We start from the raw sequence: 22,892 nt of genomic DNA on the forward strand, positions 1-22,892 counted from the left end.
TGCCCCAGCCCCAGGGATGCTCTCCTTTTCTGCTCATTCCCCCACGGTCTCTGGGCAGGGATGGCCTCAGTGGGGGCTGCTGACATCCTCAGCACCTTGGAGGCTGCTGCTGAATTTTCCTGCTCCAGAGGCTTGTTCAGCCTTCAGCTCTTGAGTGCAGGAATTCAGTGTCTCAGGGCTCATTAACATCAGAACATCTTAAAAAGCCAAGCCTCTGGGAATCATTTGATTTCAGTTGTCTAATAATTTGTAGTTAAGCAGATCTCAGAAGTGTATTCAAAAACATGATATTTAAAAAGACAGCGAGAAAAGATTTTTTAGGTCCAGTTTAGTTTTGTTTTCCTGTTAATTCATTGACATGTGCAATCTCCAATTGACACTGAATCCAAATACCTCCTCATGCAGTTTGAATAGATATGAAAATCAAGACCCTTTATATCAGACCATCAATCAGACTCTATCCCTACCCCCACCACACCATTTCCCCCATCCAAGCCCTGGCACTCAGAGCAGCCTTGTGCAAATCTGAGCTTCCTCCAGCCCAGGCTGCACCTGCAGCTTTCAGCTCCTTGGCTCCAACTCTCACCAGCTGTCCTTGGAGAAGGAGCTGCCCGAGACACAGAGGGATGTGGAGAGCTTTGTCAAAGAGTGGCTTGAGGAGAGAGGACACAGCCAAATTAATTTGGTAAAGATGTCCCAACTAGGGCAGAGGCTTTTTGCAGGCAGGGTGTCTGTTGGGAATGTAGCTGACTAGAGAATGGAAAAGTACAAGACCGTGGTTAATTCCAAATCTTGCACCTGCAAGATAAGGTGTCCTTGGGCCGAGCAGAGTATGATAAAGAAATGGACAGCGAGACGTGAGAAGTAGAGAACGTAGGCCCAAAGGAATGTGGATGAGTTAATGGTATAATTTAACCAATAGATTGCTTGGCTTACAGAATATTCATGAGCTTATTATTTGCTGTATTAGTGTTTGATGCTTTCTTCAATAAACTGGACCTGTGATGAACCATCTGGTGTCCTGGTCTCCTTATCTCTACAGAGGGATGTTCATTTGTTGTCAGCCAAAAAAGCCAAGGGAAGGCACAGCTCCATCAGATGCAAAAGCCATTCTTCTCCCTGGCTCTGCCTTGCACCTGATCCACACAGCCTGTCCTGTTTCCTTCATCCCTCCTTTGCCAGGGACTTTCTGGGACAAGGGAGCTCTGCTCTGGGGATGGAGGGAGATGCAAGTGCCACCACTGGGATGGGAGCCACAACTCATCAGGTTTGTGTCCTTTGGGGGTCAGGAACTGATGAGACTCAGAGGCACAGAAAGTTTCAATTCATGGCCAACAGACCATAGTTGAACAGGACACAGTTTAACAACAATCACGCTCTTCCCTGAGCTAGGGGCAACATCCCAGCAGTGTCTGATGATTCTGCCATCCACAGGTGATTTCCATACTAAAATTACTTTCAGACAAACATGGTTTTATGATAGATAAAAGCACAATTCAGTTCTTGCATCAGGATGCTCATCCTGGTGTGGTGCAAAACAGCTCAACAATTCCTGATTTGGAAAGCTGTCAGTGGTAGATGGAGAAGGGAAGTCAGGCTGCTTTTGGTGTTGTGGAAATGCTGAAACCAGCCTGACTCATTTCATCTCCTCCTGTCCTGGCTGATCTCTCCTTTCCTCTTCGACCGATTGGCTTTTGTCTCCCCCCAGCCCCATGGTGAAGAGCCTGGCTCTGTGTTCTCCATCCCCTCCTCGCTGGCACTGCCAGGCTGGGATGAGGAGCCCCTCAGCCTTCCCTGCTCCAGGCTGGACAAGCCCAGCTCCCTCAGCCTCTGCTCACAGCCCAAGGGCTCCAGCCCCACTTTGGAGGCCCTTCCCAGATCCTGCTCCAGCTGCCAGACATCTTTCCTGCCTTGGGGAAGCAAAACCAGGCCACAGTGACTGGATAATCCCTGTCCTTGATGTCCTGGTCACACAGCCCTGGCCCCTTTTCCCCATGTCAGGCTCTGGGGTGGATCCTGTGGAACATCCTTTGGTGGAGGCTGTGGCTCCAGCTGGGCCGGGGGGATCCCGGAGGACCCTGCTGGGAATGAACAGCATTGGACTTGTTGGGAGAAACTGTGAGGAGCTGGGGCGGAGTGACCAACCCAGTGACCTGACAGAGCCCTGCTGGGATGTCACACTGCCCCTCTGGGATGTCACAGACTGCTCTGTGATGTCACAGCCCATTACCTAATGTCACACAACTGGTCTCTGATATCACAGCCAACTCTGTGATGTCATATTCTGCTCTGTGATGTCAGATCTCTGCCCTGTGGTGTCATGGTGTCACAGTCGGCTCTGTGATGATGTCTGTGATGTCATACCTGCTCAATAACCTTACATACTGCACTCTGTGATGTCATAGCCCACTCTGTGACCTCATCTAACCAGATGATAAATTGTCTACACCAGGTGAGCTGACACCTGGAGCTTGTTCTCCAAAATCCCAGGCCTATGGAAACCACACAATGCCCATTGTGTGAGAAGGGGAACAGCAAGTTCACCAGCCTCAGTGTCCTGCCAGCTCAGCCAGGCCCACTGGAACATTGGGGTCCATGACCACCAGGGACCACCAGAGAGACCCCTAGGACAGGAGAACACATGAGTTAAGGGGAGGGGAAATATGTTAATGATTTTGGGAAATGATTATCAAAATATGTTTAGTCCAGGAAAATCAATGAATATGTGTGTAAAATACAGAAAATAGACAGAAACTTTCCTGTGGTCAGCATGCAGGGCTTTGGGAGGAGCTCTCCCCTGTGCATCTGGCCAAATAAAGAATGCTGCTTCTTAATGCTACATTGGCGTTAAGGAGTTTTCTGTTTCACCGAATTTTTCGTAGCACTCCCAATGCCAAGGAAAGCTCTGTCTGCTGCTGTTCACAAACAGAGAAGGGCTGGTGGCAGATGTGGGGCTCGGAGGTTGCCTGGAGCACAGTGACCATGAAATAATCAAGTTTTCAATGTTCTGTGAAAGAAGGAAGGACAGCAACAAAACTTCTACACTGGAATTAGGAAGGGCAGGCTTTGGCCTATTTAGGATGTAGATTTGGGGAGTACAGAATCAGGCACTGATTTTTTTTAAGGAAAACATCCCTTAAAAACAAAGGGGTCCAGGAAGGATGGACACATTTCAAGGAAGTAATCTTAAGGGGAAAGGAGCAGCCTGTCCCAGTGTGGCAAAAGATGAGCTAGTGAGGAAAATGACTGGCCTGGCTGGCCGTGGAGATTTTGTGGGAACTCAAGGGTAACAAGAGGTGCATCAGGTTTGGACAGAAGGTCAAGCAGCTTAGGAAATGTTTAAGGATGTTGTGAAGTCGTGCAGAAAAAAAGTCAAGAGGTGAAAGCTCAATTAGAGTTTAACCTGACCACTTCTGTGAAAAAAAAATAGACAATGTTTCCACAATTAAATTAATAGCAAAACATGGGATAAGGAGAACCTCTACTTTTTATTGGATGCAGTGGGCAATATAGAAACTAAAGTTAAGGAGAAGGCAGAGCTACTTAACATCTTGTTTCTCTCAATTTTCAATATTAGGCTGTCCTCAGGACAAGTGCTCTGCTGAGCTGCTGGATGGGCACAGGGAGCAGAACAGCCCCCTGTAATCCAGGAGGGAGCAGTTGGTGACCTGCTGAGCCACTCAGATGCTCACAGGTGTGTGGGATCAGTTGGGATCCGTCCCAGGGGGATGTGGGAGCTGGTGGATGAGCTCCCAAGCTGCTCTCCATCATTTACCATCAGTGCTGGCTCAGCAGGGAGGGCCCAGAGGACTGGAGGTGCCAGTGTGAGCCCATCCACAAGAAGGGCTGGAAGGAGGATCTGGGGAGCTCCAGGCCTGTCAGCCTGACCTGGGTGCCCGGCAAGGTTATGGAACAGATCACCTGGAGTGCCATCACAGGGCACCCACAGGATGGCCGAGGGATCAGAGCCAGCCAGTGTGGATTTCAATATCTGCATTGATGATCTGCATGAGGGGACTGAGTCCAGCATCAGCAAATTGGCAGATTACACCAAGCTGGGTGTGAGTGTGGATCTGCTGGAGGGTAGGAGGGCTCTGCACAGGAAAGGCTGGATCCAGGGCCCAAATCCAACAAGGTGAGGTTTAAAAAGTCCAAGTGCTGGGCCCTGCATGTTGGCCACAACAACCCCTGCAGTGCTACAGGCTGGGGACAGAGTGGCTGGACAGCAGCCAGGCAGAAAGTAACCTGCAGGGACTGATGGACAGCAGGCTGGGCATGGGCCAACAGTGTGCCTAGGGGGCCAAGAAGGCCAATGGCTCCTGGCCTGGCTCAGGAATGGTGCGGCCAGCAGGAGCAGGGCAGGGATTGTTCCCCTGTGCTCAGCACTGCTTGGGCAGCACCTCGAGTGCTGTGTCCAGTCGTGGGCCCCCCAATATAGGAAGGCTATGGAGGGGCTGGAGCATGTCCAGAGAAGGACAACAAGGCTAGGAAGGGGTCTGGAACACAAGCTACCAACTCCTGTGAAGAGCAGCTGGGGGACCTGCAGTTGTTTATCCTGGAGAAGAGGAGGCTCAGGGGAGACAAGGCAGTGTCACGGCACAGGTTGGACTTGATGATCTCCAAGGTCTTATCCAACATTTCTGCTTCTGTGATTTTCTGGAAACACCCTTGGAGCAGTTGCAGGAGGAGCCCTGGGCCTCCTCTTCAGCAGCTCCAGCAGCCCAGGTCCCTCAGCTTCTCCTGCCAGCCCCAAAGCCCATCCTGTCAGTCCTGCAGAGCCTCTGCAGCTCCTCCTCATTGCCCAGAACAGGGAGCCCCAGAGCCAGACGCAGCAGCCCAGATGTGCCTTCCTGGCCTGGGGTGCCTCTGGCAAGGGAGAAGCACCAGGCACTGCAGGAGCCTGCAGACAATTCCTGCAGCACTTGTAGGATGATCCTGCTGCCCAAAGGACATTCCCATGGTGCCAAGTCAGGAACTGCAATGGGGAGTGGGGACAGAGAGGAAAGGGCAAACAGGGATGGGCTTTCTGCAGGGGAGGGGACAGGGGTGGGAAATAAGAAGAAATGTGTAGCAGGAAGCGTAAAGAAAGCAAAGAAATTTGTAGCAGGAAGAGTAAAGAAAGCAAAGAGTAAAGAAAGTAAAGGAAAGTGAAGCCAAGGTAATGCTGAGGGCAGTTTGGGGGGGGCTGCCAGGCTGCCCTGGCTCTGAGCAACAGCATCTCCAGTGGGACAGGAAACTCCCAGCTGATGGGAACAAACTTTCTGGCTGACTGCAGTGGCCAGGACAAAGCTGAGTGGTTTCCCTGGTGTCCCCCAGCCCTTGCTGGCCCCAGGGGCTGATGGCATTTGTGCTCCCTCAGGTTCATGTCCCCACACCAACAGCATGGTGGTGCTCCCCCTGCTGTGTGCAATGCAAACAGGGGCTGCTGAGCCAGTGCTGCCGTGTCTGTGCCTGCAAGGATGGGGCACCTGTGTGAGCTGGGGGAGAGGCCAGGGCTGCAGAGGGGGGATGTTGCTGGCAGCTCCATCAGGACGCTCTGGGACACTGCCCTGGGCTGTGCAGCGCACTGGGAATGGATCAGCCCCTGCTCTGCTGCTCCTTCCCGTCTCCCCCAGGGCCCTTGCAGAGCCCCAGCCTTGCTGTTTGCCCCCAGCCTGGGGCTGCCCACGGTCAGCCTGGGGCTGCTCACGGGGCTTTTCTGTGCTGAGCATTGGCCTGGCCATGTTCTTGAGAGAGCATGGGCAAGGAGCCTGGAGCCCCCAGAGCCTGGGCTGAGCCGTCAGCACTGCCCCAGCAGTGCCCATGGCCTGTCCCTGCTGCAGCCCCGGCACTGCCACCCCCAAGGCTGTGCCCAGCCCTGAGAGCACTCAGATCCTGCAGCAATACCAGGGCCACCAGGGCAGTGGGGCAGGGCCACGGCAGCAGCACTGGCAACACCAAGTTGGCAGAAACAATGACATCACTTTGTAGAAAATATTTAAAATTTTAAACAAGGACAAAGAACCTCCAAAATGGAACTAACAAGAAGTATTAAAGGTTACTTTTATTACAAGTGATTTGCAAATACTGGCCAGCAGTTAATGTTCCTGAAACCATCCAGTCCTCAGTCTCCACACTGCAGCCTTGAGCTCCTGGTTCCTCAGGCTGTAGATGAGGGGGTTCAGGGCTGGAGGCACCACTGAGTACAGAACAGACAGGGCCAGATCCAGGGATGGGGAGGAGATGGATGGGGGCTTCAGGTAGGCAAATGTGCCAGTGCTATAGAAAAGAGAGACCACGGCCAGGTGAGGGAGGCAGGTGGAAAAGGCTTTGTGCCGTCCCTGCTCAGAAGGGATCCTCAGCACAGCCCTGAAGATCTGCACATAGGAGAAAACAATGAACACAAAACAACCAAATGATAAACAGGCACTAACAGCAAGCAGCCCAAAATCCCTAAGGTAGGATTTGGAGCAGGAGAGTTTGAGGATCTGTGGGATTTCACAGAAGAACTGGCCCAGGGCATTGCCACGGCACAGGGGCAGGGAAAATGTATTGGCTGTGTGCACCAGAGCATTGAGAAAGGCACTGCCCCAGGCAGCTGCTGCCATGTGGGCACAAGCTCTGCTGCCCAGGTGGGTCCCGTAGTGCAAGGGTTTGCAGATGGAAACGTAGCGGTCATAGGACATGATGGTGAGGAGGCAAATCTCTGTTGCAAGAAAAAAAAAAAAAAAGAAAGACTTGGGCAGCACATCCTGTGTAGGAGATGTCCCTGGTGTCCCAGAGGGAATTGTGCATGGCTTTGGGGACAGTGGTGCAGATCATGCCGAGGTCGCCGAGGGCCAGGTTGAGCAGGAAGAAGAACATGGGTGTGTGCAGGTGGTGGCTGCAGGCTACGGCGCTGATGATGAGGCCATTGCCCAGGAGGGCAGCCAGGGAGATGCCCAGCAAGAGGCAGAAGTGCAGGAGCTGCAGCTGCCGCGTGTCTGCCAATGCCAGCAGGAGGAAGTGCCTGATGGAGCTGCTGTTGGACATTTGCTGTGGCTGGGCACGGGGACCTGTTCATGAAGAAAGGACAGCAAAGCTTTAGAGGAGATACCTGTCACCAAAATAAAAGCCGTTTCCCATATACCCTCCTCTGGAATAGACAGACACACTCTTTTTTTTTTTTTTTTTTTGGCGTTCTGAGGTTCCTTTAAAAAGCTTCTCCCTTTCTCTGCTGCTGTTCTTGGATATCAGAAAGCCTCAGAATTTCTGCTGCCCCAGGGAAACAGAGTGCTTTCTGTGACACAAAGTGATGAATGGAAAGTGAGGGTAGATGGTCTCTCATTCTGACCTGTTCAGAGTTTCTCTGGGCTTTAACCTTTCTCAGGTGGAGGGGTGTCACATTCCAATGATTCCCCTATAATGTCACCAGGTCCTGGTGAGAGCAGATGGATCCAACACAGCCCAGCTCCACATTTGAAGCCAAAATCTCATATTGCTCATTTCTCCAACCCAGCAGCATTTTCAGTGTCAGAACACCTCTGAATCTCCTCATTAATCTTATAACTCAGAGATGCTCTAGGACAGGTTTGCACCCTGGATTGGAGCTCCCAGCTTGGACTGAAATCTCAGGGACACTTCCAAGTGTCCTTATGATGGCATTGGATGAAGGGAGATGCAGCTCCTTCCCTGGCTGCACTGACAGCATTGCCCAGAGCCGGGCAGTGGGGACAGCGTCACCCTGAGCCAGCTGTGCCCCCTGCCAGAGCCTCCAGGGCCAGGCAGCTGCTCCCAGCCCTGCGCTCTGCAGAGGGAACTGGGCCCAGGGCTGCAGAGCTGCCCCACGGCTCTGCTGCAGCTCTGCCTGCACAGGAGGGGCTGCACGCCTTGGAGACCCAGCCCTGAGAGCAGAGGCTTGGCTGGGGGCACAGGAGGGAAGGGGCTTGTTCAGAGGGAGGGTCTGCACTGGAGGGGGTCCTGTGGGCATCTCTAAACTCTCCCTGCCACAGCATTGCTGGATATTGTTTTCTCTCCTTGCCTGATCTTCCCTCTGCTTCCTGCAGATTTTCCTCCTGCAGGTGTTTCCCTGTGCCTGATCTCTCCCTGCCAACACTCACAGACCCCAAATCTCTGTGCACTCTCCTTGGCCTGACAGAACCCTGCCTGTTTGCAGGGCACTGGCTGGGGCAGGTTCTGTTTGCAGCTGGGAGAAACGACAGCACAGACTGAGTCTGTTGGCTCCAGCAAAGGTGATGCTGGTACTGTCCATGGGCAGAGTGGCTGAAAGCACATTAAGGATCTCCTGTGACCCTACAATCACCAAAAGTAACAGTTCAGATGTCTCAGACACTTGTCAAAATTCATAATTAATAATTCATAACCTACCTTTAATATTTATCCCCCCTCCCTGCCATTCTCCAAAAGCAAGAAACTGATTTCAAAGTCTTAGGAAATTTTCTCATTTTTGTTAAAATCCTTGACTTGGAAATATTCTATGACTGATTAGAACCCCTCATCATATCAGAGTTTCATGAGCATTTCACCTACCCTGCACCAGAAATACTCAGAGTTGTACTCACAGAGTCTGTAGGCACTGGGATGTTCCAGCTTTAGAAGATGGCTCCAGGAGCTGCAGCTGCATTGTCCTGCAGCCAGAGGTTCCTGTGCCAAGGGCTGGCAGTGATTGTGCCCCAGGCACTTCTCAGCACCTTCCCAGCCCTGACTGATTGAAGCTCTCTGTGCCTCTGTGCTGTGCCCGGGGTGGCTGCAGGCAGTGCCCAAGCCCTGCTGGACTGGCAGAAGAGCTGCTCATCAAGAGAAATGTGCTTTTGAAGCTCTTCTTGGTTACCAGGAGCTGCCTCTGTGCCAGGAGCCCAGCCCAACTCAGCAGCACAGACACAGCACAAAGACTTTAATGAGCCCCTGGGGCTTTGTGTTCAGGCGCTGAACATGAGTCCCTGAGAGGGAGCTGAAGAAACCTCTCCAGAACTCCAAGTCAGAATCCAACTCAAAAATTTCTTGGACTTTTAATGGGTCCCACTGAGGGACAGGACAGAGAAAGTGTCCCCAGGCCCAAGGCAGAGCAGAGAACTGGAGGAAGTGCTGACAGGTGGAGACAAAGAAAAGCCAAGTCTTGGTGTCCTGGGGCACAGCAGGGTCTGTGCCATCAAAGGCTGGGAGGGGAAACCTTGTCCTGAGGCCCTGGGGCTCCTGGCACAGCTCAAGCCAGGCTGGGCACTGTCAGCCTCTTGTCCTGCCCTCAGCATCCCCCCCTAGCCCACATCCCAGTGGCCTCAAGGATCTGCTGGAAGGAGTCCCTGGGGAGCCTTGCTCAGCAATGGCCCTGGAAGCTTCTGAATGCTCACAGAGTTTTTCAAAGGACTTTGAGTTTGGCTTTTGCCTTTGAGTCTCTGAGAGGTTTGTGCAATCATGGCCTCCAATTATTTGCTGCAATGAGTCCCTGGAGAGGCTTTGTCTTTTGCAACATTCAGTGGGCTCATTAATGATTCAAGGTACTTCAGTTATTTTAAGGTACTTGGTGTTTCCCTTTTGATACAGACTCTAAGAGAGGTTTCTGCAATCAAGGCCCTAATTATCTGCTTTAACGAGTCCCTTGAGAGCTTTGCACTTACATGTAGTGGGGCTCATTAATACTTTGAGTTACTCAAGATTTTTAAGGTACTCTGGATTTTCCTTTCCACACTGAATCTCTGAGAAGTTTTTGTGCCATCCTGGCCTCCACTTCTCTCCTCCAAGGAGTCCACGAGGAGCCTGTCTAGGGGATTGACCTCAGTGGAATGCATCCATGATTTGAGACACTTTGGGGTTTTCTTCTGACTTTGACTCCTAGAAATGTTTCTGCAATCTCCTCTCAGACCCTGAGGTTCCAGGGCTCAGCTCCAAATGCACCACAGGGCTCATTAGGATCAAACAAGTCCTGACAAACCATGGCTCTGCCTTGATTTCCCTCTGCTCTAGTGCAGTTCATCAGTAATATTTCTGTAGTGATTTTGGTTCACCAATTTGAGATTTCTTGGAGAATGCAGCAATTATTGTGGTGGCTTCAGTGTTGGCTAATTACCAGTGCACTCACTAGAATATACTTACTCATTTCCTCCTGTGTGATAAGATTAGGAGAACGGCAAATCAGGCTCAAACTTTAAGAGGGTATAAGGAAAAGTTCATTAATAGCAACTAAAAGAAAGAGTAATAACAACAAAACTTTCAGAAAACTTCTCGTCTCCCTAAAACCTTTTCTTTCTTACTGACAATATAAAGAGACAAACCTAGAATTTTCAGTCAGTTTACCCCAACTAGAATAGTCTTTCTTGAGTTCTCTTAAGGAGAAGAGTCTCTCTTTCATGCTATGGAGACTTTTCCAGAAGAGACACTTCTCTTGTTGCTCTCAATTTCCATGAATAGCAACTGCCCAGAAAAATCTGCAACTGTGACATCCCTCCCAGTTGTTCAAAGCTCTTTTACAGTTTTGTTTATGGTCCATATCAACTTATGGAGTATTAGTTAAAAGATGAGCTGTGTAAGAGCAAAGGTTCTCCTCATCTATTTCTGAAATCATCTTCATCTCTGAGGACATCTTTTTCTTCTCCCTGTGAAGGCACAGGATCTCATCATGCTATCCTTTTTCCATGTTCAAACTTCTCATGGGATCACAGCTACTTTGACATTTGCTACTTTAGCATGGAGGCCTTTGCTGAACAAGTCATCTCCCCAAATTTTCAATGTGATACTGGGAAAAAGAGAGTATGATGTATCAGTTATATCCTTCTCCATAGCTTTACTAGAGGATTGCAGCCCCAAGATGAGGACATCTCCTCATCCCTCCCATCTGGGACTCAACTTCCTCTTTGTTGCCTTCGGTGTCTTCATGTTACTCCTCTATGTGCCTGCACTTTGTCCTTTTCTCTCACTCGAGGGAGGATGGAAGCACTGAAAGAGTTCATATCTCACCCAGGGCCTGCAGATGGTTCCGTGACCCCGGCTGGGCTCAGTGCTTGCAGCCAGACATGCTCCATGTTCCCTTGGTTCCATGGGGCCCCACAGTGTCCCAGTGGTCCCTTGCTTCCATGAGGACTTGAGGTGTCATAATGCCCCCTTGGTGACACAAGGCCCTGAAGGGTCACAATGGTCTCCATGGTTCCATCAGGCCCCACAGAGTCATAATGGTCTCTGTGTTCCATGAAGCTTTGATGTGTCACCATGGCCCCTTGGTTCCATGGGCTCCAGTGGTGCCACAATGATCCCCTTGGTTCCATGAGGTCCCCACAGTGTCCCAGGGATCTTCCTTCTTTCCCAAGGAAAGAACCCAGCCCCAGTGTTGCAGGGGCATCCACCAGAGGCCAGCCAGACTTGATGGTACTGACAGATTTACCTGGGAGCTACCCTTGGATATACAAAATTTTGGAGGTGGAATCCTATGGAGAGTTTTGTCAAAGAGTGGCTCAAGGAGAGGGGACACAGCCGAATCAATTTGGTAAAGATGTCCTAACTAGGGCAGAGGCCCTTTCGCGGGCAGGGTGTCCTTGTTCACAAAGAAGATGCTGAAGTTATACAAGAACGGAGTGTGGAATGCACAAGTTGCTATTCTTGCTAACCAAAGGAATGTAGCTAAAGACTATATTAGGCGGGGTTGACATGTAGCTGAATAGCCAACCCTGAGCTCAGCTTTTGCAATATGTATGATGCTCATTATGTACTGTATTTAGGTTGCCAAATCAATCAATAAATTAGACCTGTTGATGACCATCCAGTGTCCTGGTCTCCTTCTTTCAAAAAATGGTGACCCCGACATCTGCCTCCGTGTCTTGCTGAAAAATAAAACGGGGGAGGGCATGCCATGGTCGAGGGAAGTTGGAGTTGGGTCCTGATCGCAGCTGGAACGGTGCCAGAATTTTGAAGCACCCTCGAAGTTCACATCGGTGACTTGGGCCAGACGTGTCTGCCGGAGCCTGGAAAGCCGCAACAGTGCTGACGTATACAAATCGGTATGGATAGGCAAGCAGCATATGATCTTTTCGCCGCGTATTTAGAAACGCGAGGAGTAAAGGGGATAGATCTAAAAAAGGAGCTACCAGGGCACAGTTAGCCTATGGCTATGATAAGGGGGTTTTCCTTAACCCACATACGGTCCATGAGCTCATAGAATGGAGAAAATTTGGGGATATACTGTGGGAAGCGGTGTTAGGAGATGATAAGACAGCAAAGAAATTGGGCAAGCTATGGCGGGTGGTGCACAATACACTGCTTCAACATGTCTCTGAGCACAAGGCAGCAGAAAAGGCGACAGAAGCTCATAAGAGAAATATAGGGTATGGTCGTGAGGACGATCCTCTTGCGCCTTCGGTAAACAAGGTGTTAATACCAAAGGGTTCACAACAGTGTGGTATGGAGGATCTTGTTACAGGCGCAGGGGGGCCATCTGCACGTCCTCTGTCGGAGGAGGAGGACGAGTTGGAGGATGGCAGAGAGAGCGAGCTAAGCCCGCCGCCCCCCCACAGAGAGGGCGAGCTGAGCCTGTTGCCTCCCCCACCCGAATGGCCTGTGCAGAAGCGCCAACAGCGCAGAACTCTCGGAGATTCAGATCCTATCCCGGGGCACTCAGTGACCTGTGGGAGGAGATGGCTAAACAGAGGAGGGAGGCTTGGGCTACTCTGGCAAAAGAGGCAATGCAAATGGGAGATGGTGATGCTATGGAGGCCGCTTCTGCTCTTGGCTGTCCGGTTACATCCATGCCACAGTAGGATGCTCAGGGGAACCACACACAGGATCTGGCGGAGTATACCCCTTTAGACTGGAAGTTGTTATCCCAGTTGTGGTCCACAGTTAGTCAGTTTTGTGTAAAAAGCAAACCTGTTAGGCAGATGCTGGATTATCTCTTTAATATGTAGATTGTGTGCCCAAATGATTTGACGGGAATAGTACGGTTAATATTTACTCAGCATCAGCAATTGTTGTTTAATGCGCATTGGCAAGCCTTGGTTTATGAGTTGGTCACGACACAGCGAGCTCAGGGGGATCCGCTGCATGGAGTGACGATAGATGAGCTCATGGGCTTAGGGGCATATTTGCGCACGGAGGCACAGATGATATCAGGAGCAGATAAGCTTAGAGAAGCCATGCGGTTGGTATGTGCTGCTATAGAGAGGGTTAAAGAGCCAGGAGGGCTGCCGGCGTACATGGGCATAAAACAAGGCAGAGAGGAATAATTTGGGAGTTTTATTGACAAAGCAGCTGCGGCCATAGACCAGGCGGGTGTTGCAGAATACATGAAGGGGGCACTATTAAAGCAGTGCACCTTACAAAATAGTTATCTGGCCACGCAAAGGGTGCTAGCCACTCTGTGAGCAAATTGGACCATTGAGGAAGCACTAGAGCGAATGGCATTACAGCCAACAGCCTCACAGGCATTTTTAGTAGATGCCTTAAAGGAATTAGGATTAGGGCTGCAAAAGCAAGCAGAATCCACTCAAAATCAGGTGTTAGCTGCTCTTGCTCCTCTCCAAAACGGCCCAATGGCAGTCACGCAGGGAGGCTCGAGATCACACCTCATGTGCTACCGATGCGGCAATGGAGGACACATGCGCCGAGAATGCAGAGCGACTGGCGTGTGGTGCCAAAACTGCCAATCCAGCTCCCAAAACACCACGGCTTGCCGGCGCCGATCGGGAAACGGGCGGTGGAGCGCAATTGCTGGCCGTGCCCAGACACAAGTTGCCGCCGTGACAACAGCGCCACCTCCTGTCTGCAGCCAGCAACAGCAGGGAGCCTCGGCTTGGACATAGCAGCAGCAGTAGATATCAAGTTAATGACGAACCGGCCTGAAAGGATACCAACTGGAGTAAACGGTCCTCTCTCGCTACAAGGACAAAAATGTGGAGCATTATTACTAGGACGCTCCTCAACATCCATGCTGGGACTATTTTTATTGCCAGGGGTCATAGATGCAGACTATACAGGAGAAATACAAATCATGGCTTACACCCCTTATCCACCACTAAAGATAACAAAAGGTCAACGCGTTGCTCAATTGGTACCATTACCGCAGATGACATCGGGTATTCCATCGCTTACTGGACAGAAGCGTGATGGAAAGGGTTTTGGCTCCACCGGCATTACAGTCCTGACTGTAGATCTACAGGAGAGGCCAAAACAGAGAGATGAGATCACCCATGGACATCAGAGTATAACCCTTTATGGACTATTGGATACAGGAGCAGACACCATCATCATATCGCCAGAAGCATGGCCACAGCATTAGTCCCTGCTCCCATCAACAAACATGCTCACGGGAGTAGGAGGACTTACCTTGGCAAGCAGAACACCGCCTGTGTCAGTGTGCATTAATGGGCAGCAGGTATCTGTTGTGTTTTCAGTTGTTCAGTTGCCTCCTACAGTCTCTTGCCTCATAGGCAGGGACATTTTAACACAGCTGGGGGTGGCGTTGACCAATCACCACCCTTTGGGGTAATTGCCATTGCTTGGACTTTCCCCATTCCACTCACCTGGAAAACAGATACATCGGTGATGGTTAAGCAATGGCCCTTGAAAGGGGAGAGTCTTATGCATGCCCATGAATTGGTGAAGGAACAATACGAGCAAGGACATTTACGACTCTCAACGAGTCCATGGAACACGCCCATTTTTGTGATTAAGAAGAAATCAGGAAAATACCGCCTGGTACATGATCTACGAGCTGTGAATGACCAGATGGAACCGATGGGGGCCTTGCAGCCTGGTCTTCCGAATCCAGCCATGATCCCACAAGATTGGCCACTTCTAATCATCGACTTAAAGGATTTTTTTTTCACTATTGGCCTGCATCCCGATGACATGAAGAGGTTTGCCTTTACCCTACCAGCAATAAATCTTGGGGAACCAGACAAAAGATTTGAGTGGACGTCATTGTCGCAGGGCATGCGCAATTCCCCCACGCTGTGCCAGCTTTATGTTGATGCTGCATTACAGCTATTGGGTCAGCAGTGGCCAGCTACCATAATATATCATTACATGGATGATATTTTGTTTGCACAGCAACAGCCATTTTCCCCTTTACAGGTTGACAGCATCAGAGACACTCTTGCAGCATCTTCACTTGTTATTGCCACAGAGAAAATTCAGACCACGAAACCATGGAAGTATTTGGGATGGACTCTAATGGACCAAACAGTGGTACCCCAAAAATTAGAACTGCACTTGGACATTAAGACTTTACATGATGCTCAAAAGTTACTAGGAGACTTACAGTGGCTAAAACCCATTGTGGGAGTACCAAATCACTTGTTGGAGACCCTACGACCCTTGTTAAAGGGCACTGATCCCTCTACCCCTGTGTGCCTCACGAAGGAACAGCATACCGCCCTACAGCAAATCAGTAATTGTGTACAACAAGGATACGTGTCCTGTCGACAGCTAGATTGCCCTATTGACCTCACCATTTGGAATAGCCCTTGTCACCTGCTTGGCGCTCTCTCCCAATATGAGAACAAAACGGGGGAGATACGGGTATTGGAATGGCTTTCACCACTTCTACAACATGAAAGAACAATATTCTCAAAAATCGAATAATTGGCTGCGTTGATCAAAAAAGGCCATCTCCGAGTTACTGAAGTGGACGGTCAAGAACCTGCCACCATTAGGCTGCCCGTGGAAAAAGAGACGCTGGACTGGTACCTGGTTAAATCAATGGACTTACAGGAAGCATTATTGACATCGTCTGCAAAGGTGGAGACAAGCAAGTCAGTGCCCAGGGTCCTGCAATGGATGACAGAATGGGAGTGGATCACTCGGCCGCTGAGAAGAGAGCGCCCCATAGAAGGAGCCAAAAATATTCAAAATTATCCTAAAGTCCCCAAAATCCACCCTAAAATATCCTTAATCCTTCCTAACATATTTTCAAAATATCCTTAAAATGTCCCAAATCCATCTTAAATTATCCAAAATCCATCCTAAAATATCCCTAAAACATCCCAAAATAACCTAAAATGTCCCAAATCCATCCTAAAATATCCCAAAATCCCCAAGTTTGTTCCCAAATTCAGCCCCAAAATTGGACCCAAATTTGGCCCCCAAATCCCCAAGTTTGGCCCCAAAATCTGGTCCCAAAATCCCCAAAATTTGGCCACAAATTCTCCAGGTTTAGCCCTAAAATCAGCCCCAAAATTGGCTCTAAAACCCCCAAAATCAGCCCCAAAATTGGCTCTAAAATCCCCAAAATCAGCCTCAAAATCAGCTCTAAAATCCCAAAATAACCCCCAAAATCCGCTCTAACATCCCCCTAAATCAGCCCAATATTTGACTCCAAAATCCCCAAATTTGGCTCTAAAATCCCCAAAATTTGGCTCCAAAATCCCCAAGAGTCTGTCCCAAAACCCCAAAATTTGGCTCTAAAATCCTCAAATTCCACCCCAAAAGCCGGCCCCAAATTCTGCTCGAAAATCCCCAAAATTGGGTCCCAAAATCCCCAAATTTGGCCCCAAAACCCCCAAGTTTGTCTCCAAATTCAGCCCCAAAATCGGCCCCAAATTGACCCCCCAAAATACCAAAATTTGACCCCAAAATCAGCTCCAAAGTCCCTGAATTCATCCCCAAAATCCCCACGTTTGGCCCCAAATTTGACCCCAAAATTGGCTCTCAAATCCCCAAAATCAGCCCCAAAATCGGCCTCAAAATCACCAAAATTTGGCCACAAATCCTCCAGGTTTAGCCCTAAAATCAGCCCTAAAATCAGCTCTAAAATCCCAAAATCAGCCCCAAAATAGGCTCCAGAGTCCCTGAATTCAGCCCCAAATCCCCTTTTTTAGGTTTTTTTTTTCTATTTGTTTTTAGGGTTTTTTAGGTTTTTTTAGGACTTTTTAGGGTTTTTTAGTTTTTTTTTTTTCTGCTTTTTTTTTTTTTTTTTTTTTTTTAGGATTTTTTTGAGGGTTTTGGGGTATTTTTAGGGTTTTTTAAGGTTTTTATGAGGCGTTATTGTGGTTGTTTTTAGGCCTTTTATGGCATTTTTTAGGTTTCTTTTTCGATTTTTAGGGTTTTTTGGGGTTTTTTTGTGGGTTTTTTTTAGGTCTTTTCAAGGTGGTTTTTAGAGTTTTTTTCCATTGGTTTTTTAGGATTTTTGTGGGGTTTTTTTAGGAGTTTTTAGGGTTTTTTCCATTTATTTTTTAGGTTTTTTTTTTTTTTTTTTTTTTTTTTTTTTTTTTTCTTTTTAGGGTTTTTGTGTTTTTTTAGGACTTTTCCAGGTGTTTTAGAGGGTTCTTTTCTGTTTCTTTTTAGGATTTTTTTTTTTTGAGGTTTTTGGGTCGTTTTGGGGGTTTTCTTGGCTTTTTTTAAGGCCTTTTAAAGGTGTTTTTCAGGAGCTTTTAGGTTTTATTTTCTGTTTATTTTAGGGGTTTTTTTGGAGGCTATTTTAGGGTTTTTTTGAGGGGGCTTTGGGTTCTTTGGGGTTTTCTTTATTTTAAATTTTTTGGAGTTTTTGGTTTTTTTTTCTGGACTGTTTTAGGGGATTTTTTGTATTTTTGGGGGTTTTTGAGTTTTTGGTGGAGATTTTTGGGCATTTTTTGTGGGTTTTGGGCGTTTTTTGTTTGGTTGTATTTAGGATTTTTTGGGTATTTTGTGGGTTTTGTGAGAATTTTTTGATTTTTAAATTCTTAATTTTCTGGGCATTTTGGGGAAGTTTTCAGGGTTAATTTTTAATTTTTTTTTTTTTTTGTAATTTTTGGGGTTTTCAGGGGAATTTTTCCAGATTTTTAATGGGAGTTGGAGCCCCAAATTTGGGGTTTTTTGTGAAACTTTTTGGATTTTTTGGGGGATTTTGGGGGAATTTTTGAGGGATTTTTGGGAAATTTTTAGGATTTTTGGGGGAGATTGTTTTTAATTTCCCAGGAATTTTGGGGGATTTTTTGTGGCTTTTTTGTGGATTTTTTCCAGATTTTTTTTTTAATATTTTGGGGAATTTGTTGGCGAATTTTTGAGGGGATTTTTTGGGATTTTTTTTTATTTTTGGGGAAGATTTTGAAAGAACTTTTGGGTTATTTTCTGGGATTCTTTTGAGGTTTTGGGGGGGATTTTAAAGGTTATTTTTTGGAATTTTGAGGGGAATTTTTTAGGGTTTTTTTATTTTTGGGGGATTTTTTTGGAATTTTTTTGGATTGTTTTTTGGATTATTTAAGACATTTTGGGGAATTTTTTGGGGTTATATTTTCCCATTTTTGGGGTGTATTCGATATTAATTTTTTGGGACTTTTTAGGAGATTTTGAGGTATTTTTCTCCATTTTTTGGGGTTTTTTTTTTAGATTTTTCTGGGTTATTTTTTGAGATATTTTTGGTTATATTTCCCAATTTTTTAAGGGGATTAAAAAATAATTTGGGGAATTTTTAGGATATTTTGGGGTATTTGTTTCGATTTTTTGGGTTTTTTTTTTAAATATTTTTCTGGGTTATTTTTTGAAAATTTTTTGTGTTACATTTTCCAATTTTTTAGGGGATTTTAAAAAACATTGGAATTTTTTTAGGATATTGTGGGGTATTTTTTTCGATTTTTTTTTTCTGGGTTATTTTTTGAGATTTTTTTGGTTCTATTTTCCGATTTTTTGGGGGTTATAATTTCACTTTTTGGGGGGATTTTTTATTTTAATTTTTGGGGGATTTTTTAGGATATTTTGGGGTATTTTTGCAATATTTTTTAATATTTTTCTGGGTTATTTTGGGGGGGGATTTTTTGGGTTATATTTTCCAATATTTTTAGGGGATTTAAAAACATTTTTGGGATTCTTTTGGGATATTTTGGGGTATTTTTCTTGATTTTTTTGAGATTTTTCTGGGTTATTTTTTGGGGATTTTTTTTAGGTTATATGTTCCGATTTTTTGGGGGTTATAGTTTCGTATTTTTGGGGGAAATATTTTATTTCAATTTTTTTGGGATTTTTTCGGATATTTTGGGGTATTCTGGCCATTGTTTTGATCTTTTTTTTACTTTTTTTTGAGATTTTTTGGGTTATTTTTTGGGTTATATTTTCCGATTTTTTGGGGGATATTTTTTAAACTTTGTGACCCCAAAACCCCCAAATCTCTCAGATTTGGGACCCCCCAAAACCCCCCTACGACCCCCAAAATCCCCAAATTTGAGACCCAAAAATCCCAAAATCCCCCAAATTTGGGACCCCAAAACTCAAAAATTCCCCCAAATTTGGGACCCCCCCCAAAACCCCAAAATCCCCCAAATTTCAGACCCCAAAATTCCCCAAAATTGGGACCCCAAAACCCCAAATCCCCCCAAATCTTGGACCCCAAATCCCCTCTTTGAACCCCAAATTTGGCATCCCCCGGACCCCCCAAAATCGCCCCAAAATTGGCACCCCAAAACCCCAAATACCCCCAAAATCCCCCGCCAAAAACTGCCTGGAACCCCAAATTTGGGACCCCAAAATCCTCTTGGGACCCCCAAAATTCCCCAAAATTTGAAACCCCCAAACCTCCCCGGGACCCCCCAAAATCCCCAAATTTGGGACTCTCCAAAATCCCAAAATTGCCCAAATTTGAGGTGCCAAAATCCAAAAATTCCCCCAAATTTGGTATCTCCCAAACCCCCAAAATTCCCCAAAATCGGGACCTCAAAATCCCCCCCTTGAACCCCAAATTTGGGACCCCAAACCCCAATGGTTCCTTCCAGCCCCGCCCCAATGACGTCACCCCTATGGCCCCACCCTCTTCACGGCCTGAGGGCAACTGGAACCAGTTTGGACCAATTTGGACTAATTTGATCCCAGTTTAAACCAGTTTAGACCAGTTTGGACCAGTTTGGTCCCAGTTTCTCCCAGTTCCCCTCCCATTTTTCCCAATTTTCCCATTTTCCCCCAAATTCAAAAATATTCCCCAAATTTCCCTCTCAAATTCCCAAAAAAATCCCCAAATTTCCCAAATTCCCCCCAAATTTCCCCTAAAATTCCCCAAAATCCCCAAATTTCCCCCATTTCTCCCCCAAATTTTCTAAACTTCATAAATTTTCCCCCTTTCCCTCCAAATTTCCCCCATTCTTCCCCAAAATTCCCCCATTTTTCCCATTTTCCCCAAAATTCCACCCAAAAGTTCCAAATTTTTCCATTTTCCCCAAAATTTCCCCCAAAATTCCCAAATTTTCCCCATTTCCCTCCAAATTCTCCCAATTTTCCCTCAATTTCTGCCCAAAATTTGTCCAAAATTACCAAATTTTTTCCAAATTTCACCCAATTTTCCCATTTCCCTCCAAATTCCCCCAAAATTCTCCCAGTTTTTTTCCCAAAATTCCCCCAATTTTCCCAAAATTCCCCCAATTTCCCCCAAAATCCATAAATTTTCCCATTTTACGCCAAATTGCCCCAAATTCCTCAAAATTGCCCCAAATTTCTTCAAATTTCTCAAATTCCCCAAATTCCTCATTTAAAAAAAAATCCCCCAAATTCCCCCCAATTTTTTCCATTTTCCCAATTTTGCCCCCAAAAATCCCCAAAATTTCCCCCAAAATCCCCCAAATTTCCCCCCGAAATTTACCCCACAAATTCCCCATTTTCTTCCCAAAATTGCCCTCAATTTCCCCAAAATTCTCATTTCCTCCACAAATTTCCTCAAGATTTCCCATTTTCTCCCCGATTCCCCTCAAATTCCTCCAAAATCTCCCAAATTCCCTGAAATTTTTCCCCAATTTCCCCCAAATTCTCCCAAATTTCCCTCAGATTTTCCTCCCCAAAAATCCCCAATTTTATTCCCCCAAAATCCCCCAAATTTCCCATTTCCCTACAAAATTCCCCATTTTCTCCCCAAATTTCCCTCAAAATTTCCCTAATTTTCCCATTTTCTCTCACATTCCCAATTTTTCCTCAATTTTCATCCAAAATTCCCCAATTTTTTCCCCATTTTTCCCATTTTCCTGGTTTTTGCCCCATTCCAGCTCCCTGATCCCAATTTCACCTCAGAATTTACCCCAAAATGTCCCAAAATGTTTCAAATTCACCCCAAAATCCAACCCAAAAATGGCCCAACTTTACCCCAAAATCCACCCTAAAAATCCCCAAATTACCCCAAAAATTACCCCAAAATATCCCAAATTCACCCCGAAATTACCCCCCAAAAATCCCAAATTCCCCCAAAATTATCTCAAAAAAATCCCAACATTCACCCCAAGACTTACCCCAAAATTCCCAAATTCACCTCCCAATGCTGAACCTGCTGTGAGTGACCAAAAACCCCAAAATTCACTCCAAAATATCCCCAAAACCCTCAAAATTTCCCCAAAAATTCACCCCAAGATTCACCCCAAAAATCCCAAATTTACCCTGAAATTCACCCCAAAATTACCCCAAAAAATCTGAATTTCACCCCAAAATTTACCCCAAAATTATCTCCAAAATATCCCAAATTCACCCCAAAATTCACCCCAAAAATCCCAAATTCACCCCAAATTCACCTCCCAGCGCTGACCGTGCTGTGAGTGACCCAAAAACCCCAAAATTCACTCCAAAAACCCCCAAATTCACCCCAAAATTTCTCAAATTCACCCCCATAAAACCCCAAAATTTACCCAAAAATTCACCCCAAAAATGTCATAAAACATCCCAAAATTCACCCCAAAATATCTGAAAATTCACCCCAAAATTTACCCCAAAATATCCCAAATTCACCCCAAATTGCCCCCCTGATGCTGAACCTGTGGGGAGTGACCCAAAAATGTCCTCAAATGACCCCCAAACCCCCAAGATTTACCCCAAAAAGTCCCAGAATTTCTCCAAAAATCCCAAATTGAACTCCTGGCACTGACCCTGCATTGAGTGAACCCAAAAAATCCCAAAATTCCCCCCAAAAATCCCAAATGTCCCAAAATGACCCAAACTCACCCCGAATTCCTCCAAATGACCCCAAAAGGCCCCGAAGTTTCCCCAAAATTAACCCCAAAATGTCCCCAATTGACCCCAAAATATCCCAAAATTGCCCCTCAAATGTCCTCAATTGTCCCCAAACGCCCCCAAATCCCCAAAACTGTCCCCAAAATTTCCCCAAATGTCCCCAAAATGACCCAAATTTGTCCCAAAATTGCCTCAAATTGACCCTGAATTGTCCCCAAATGTCCCAAAATGCCCCCAAAGTTGACCCCAAGTTTTCCCCATAATTGTCCCCAAATTGTCCCCAAAATTTCCCCAATTTGTCCCCAAATTTTGCCGCAAGTTTGCCCCAATTTCCCCCCAGAATTGTCCCTAAAATGTCCCAATTTTCCCCTTAATTTTACCCCAAAATTGACCCCAAATGTCCCCAAAATGTCCCCAAATGTCCCAAATTTGCCCCAAATGTCCCAAATTGACCCCAACAGTCCCAGAATTGGCCCCAAATGGCCCAAAAATGCCCCAAATTTGTCCCCACAATTGACCCCAAAATGTCTGAAAATTGTCCCCAAATGTCCCCAAATATTCTTAAAATTGACCCCAAACTGTCCCCAAGTTTTCCCCCAAATAACCAAGAATTGTCCCCAAGATTGTCCCCAAATTTGCCAAAAATTCAACTCCAAAATTGTCCCGAAAATGTCCCCAAATATCCTGAAAATGTCCCCAAATTGCCCCCAAAATTGTCCCCAAATTTTCCTCAAATTCCCCCAATTTGTCCCCAAAATGTCCCAAAAATTGTCCCCAAATGTCCCCAAATCTCCCAAATTTGCCCCAACTTTTACCCCAAAATTGGTCCTGAAATGTCCCCAAATGTCCTGAAAATGTCCCCAAAATTGTCCCTAAAATTTGGCGGCTATTTTGGGACACTTTGGTGACACTTTGGGGACATTGGGGGGGGTTGGTGCCACTCTTTGTGCCTTTGGTGCCACCTGGTGTCACTTTGGTGCCAACTTTTGTCACTCGGTGCCACTCTGATGCCATTCAGTGCCACCCGGTGCCATTTTTGTCCCTTT

General features: G+C 46.8%; 1 pseudogene; it reads right to left on the bottom strand.

Moving 5' to 3' along the window:
* Positions 1 to 6,077: 6,077 nt before the first annotated feature.
* Positions 6,078 to 7,011, bottom strand: LOC132076958 (olfactory receptor 14I1-like; annotated as a pseudogene).
* Positions 7,012 to 22,892: the final 15,881 nt, after the last annotated feature.

This window comes from Ammospiza nelsoni, chromosome 9 (genome assembly GCF_027579445.1).
Source record: "Ammospiza nelsoni isolate bAmmNel1 chromosome 9, bAmmNel1.pri, whole genome shotgun sequence".
Classification (NCBI taxonomy): Eukaryota; Metazoa; Chordata; class Aves; order Passeriformes; family Passerellidae; genus Ammospiza; species Ammospiza nelsoni.